Source organism: Thalassophryne amazonica, chromosome 16, assembly GCF_902500255.1.
Source record: "Thalassophryne amazonica chromosome 16, fThaAma1.1, whole genome shotgun sequence".
Classification (NCBI taxonomy): Eukaryota; Metazoa; Chordata; class Actinopteri; order Batrachoidiformes; family Batrachoididae; genus Thalassophryne; species Thalassophryne amazonica.
In genome coordinates this window covers 17,895,830-17,899,091 of record NC_047118.1, presented here as the reverse complement: position 1 = coordinate 17,899,091, position 3,262 = coordinate 17,895,830, and positions in this window count along the sequence as shown.

Genomic DNA, 3,262 nt, shown 5'->3' with positions numbered 1-3,262 from the left:
CCCCCCTTTTTTTTTTTTTTTTTTTTTTTTTTTTTTTTGTCAGTTATCTCTGTATTCCAGCAGCTGAGCCCCTGGAGAGCACTGACACGTGCACGCTGTAGCTGTCCAGGCAGTTGCGTATTTTGTCACGTTCCTCCCTCCCTGGATATGTTGTTTTAGTGTGTTTAAATTAAGTTTTTTTTTTTTTTTTTTACTTTTTATGTAGGTTTTCTGTTAAGTTGTACAGTAAGAAAAAAGTTAATTCATTTATGGAGTTATCTTTTTCTTTTCTTTTTTTTAATAATCTGTCTGAGGTTTTGATCCTTTAGTCAGTTTTCAGTAGCAGCTGTGGGCTGCACGTTTGCCCTCTTGCAAAAGTGATGCTGTCTATAATTTCAAGTCAAGGAACTTGCGTTGTCCAAAAAAAAAAAAAAAACCCTCAAAGGTTGTACTACTTTTTTTTTTTTTAATGGTCTTTCTATTGTATAGTTATATAAGTTCAGCAGTTTGAGTTGTTCCCGGCACAGGGTTCTGTTTCTGACCGTGTGCCTATTTTCTTGATGTCATTTAAGCTTGTCTTATCTCGTGGCCTTCCATTCACCGGTGATGGCTGTCCACCGACGCTTTTGACAAATTACTGCTATATTTTATTTAAACACTGTTTACCCATATAGGTGTCCACCTTACTCCAGAAAGGGCAAAGGGGGTGCACGTGTCTTAGTAACCACCAACTCCACCAGGTGATTTCAGTGATTAACAGCAGACGGGATAAGTGAAAATACCCGGTGGAGTTGGTGGTTATTTGCACCCCCTTTTTCCTTTCTGGAGTCAGGCGGACACCTATAGTTTACCCCCTCCGCACCCTCCAGTCTCTTTGTTCTTCTGCACTGGTTCAGTGATTCACTTGGAAGATGTCGGGCCACAAGCTGTCCCCCCCCCCCCCCCCCCCCCCCCCCAACTCACACTTCCATGAGTAGTACAATTTCTATGCTGCACAAATGTAATTGTGAAATGGTTTGTAGTTTGGTGTTCTAATTCTTAATTTGCCAGATGTCAAACTATGTATCAACACGCCATGTGTTCTTGCCCCCCCCAAAAAAGAAATGAGTGCCAATTACAATGATGGACACAGCCTTTTAAACTTTGTGTGTGTTTAAATCCTCCCTCGCTCCTCCCTGGACGGGGGTTTGTAGTGAAGACTAGTAGCAGGTGACTGGTCAGGTCTGTTTTCTGGAATAATCTGCGTGATGATTTGATTGTGATTGATAACCCTTTACCTCAGCTCCTGCTGTGAAAGGGTCACGACCACATTTCAAGTGTTGCTCTCATCCTTTGTTTGCTTCTATCTACATTTACTCTTTACTTGCTGTGTAATTTCTTATCTTTGAGTTTTTTTTTTTGTTTTGTTTTTTTTTTAAGTCCCAAACTCATGTTTTTTGAGTTATGGCTGCCTCTGGTCTTTTTTTTTTTTAATCTTTGCTGCTTGTGCGTTTTTTCCCTGTATGTTTGAATACTGTGACAGCAGACTGCTCCGGTTTATGGACCACAAGATGCAACTGTGATCTGATTGATTTCTGATCATAACAGCTACTCATCTGTATCATCATGATCGTCTCATTTGTGTGTGATGTGAGCAAGTAAACGTTATTTAAAACTCATTTTGAGTGTCCTCATTCATGGGCAAAGTACGTGCTAGTGTGCATATTGATTTTTGCTTCTCAGGATTAGGTATTGCTTTTAGATATGAAATTGTAATAGATACACATTTGTAAACGGCCCAGCAGGGCCACTTCAGTATGTTTTTGACAGGAACAGAAGAATCATGTTCCTGACCAGTGTTTTCAGTTTGACGTCACCAATTTTCACTCCTGATAGTTTCACTGTATATTTGCTTAAGTACTGGATGTATCCCCCCCAAAAAAACCCTGCATATGCGATGAAGTGCACAGCTCCTTGATGACATTCAGTGGCAGTCAATATGCGTATGAAGGTTTCGGGTGGAGGATAATTTCTAACATTATTCACAAGTCTAATGGTTAAAGGGGCTTGTTTTGCCAAGGACCCACCACGCACACACCCACCCCTAACTTGGCACTCATTTGGTGGTGGGTTCTGGAATTGTCCAGGTGAGATCACATTTCCCAAACATTGATCAGTGATGTCAAAGGGTAAATTGAAGGGCTTCCCCTTATTAGCATGGGCGGTGGGTTCTGGTACTTCCCGGGCAAGGTCAGTTTTGCATTAGGACAGTCGTTGTTGTCAAAGGTCAAAATTGAAGTTTTCCTCAAATTTGCAACAAATCTGGCACCCACCATGGATTTAAGTTCTGGAATTGGCCAGGAAGGTCCAAGTCTGTTGGACCTTCTCCAGCATCCTTTTGCTGGGTTTTTTTTTTCTCAAACCTATCAATGAATATTGAGCCTGATATTTCCATTTGCACATTCATTTTGGTAAAGGTCAAGGAATTTGGTTCTCAACTTGATTTGGCCTTTTTATGAAGGTGCTATGAAATAAGGGCATTTGTGTCACAAGGGCTCTGCTAATCCTGTTAGTGCAGCAGCTAAGAGAATATTTAGAGCAAAATCATGCAAATGGTGATACAAGCACCAAAATTGGCACAAATACTCCTTAGATATTACTCTTTTGAACAAACCGACTGGCCACTTGAATTTTCAATAGGCGGCCAGGTAGGGATCAATTGAAGAATTACACAGGGGTCAAAATTATAAATGCTCATTTTGAAAACTACACATTTGTCTGATTGTAAAGATTCCAAAAAGGTATAGTTTGGACTATCTATGACTGAATGTTATGGGGTAAAAACGGCAAAAATGTTGACAAAGGTCACTTTCAGTTTGTACAGGGGTCAAAAGTTAAAGTTGCTCCAATTTTGGTAAAACATGATGCAAATTATTAGCGTTAATAGGGTTTTAAAAAGGAATAGTTTGGACCATGTATCATGCTTAGTTATGTTACGGGGTAACATGTCACATGTCAAAGAATCCAGTGGACGTTGACCTTGTTTGACCTTTACTTTGGAGACCAAACATTCAACACAATCAAAACTATTCCATTTATTAATCCTATTAGCTCAACCAATAATTTGCATCACTTTTTACCAAAATTGAAGGAACTTTAACTTTTGATCCCTGTACAAACTGAAACTAACCTTTGTCACCATTTATGCTGTGTTTTTTTTTTTTTTTTTTTTACCCCATACTTTTGTATCACCATTTGCACGGTTGTTTATCTGCTGCACTATATGCCATGTTTCCAGCAGCCT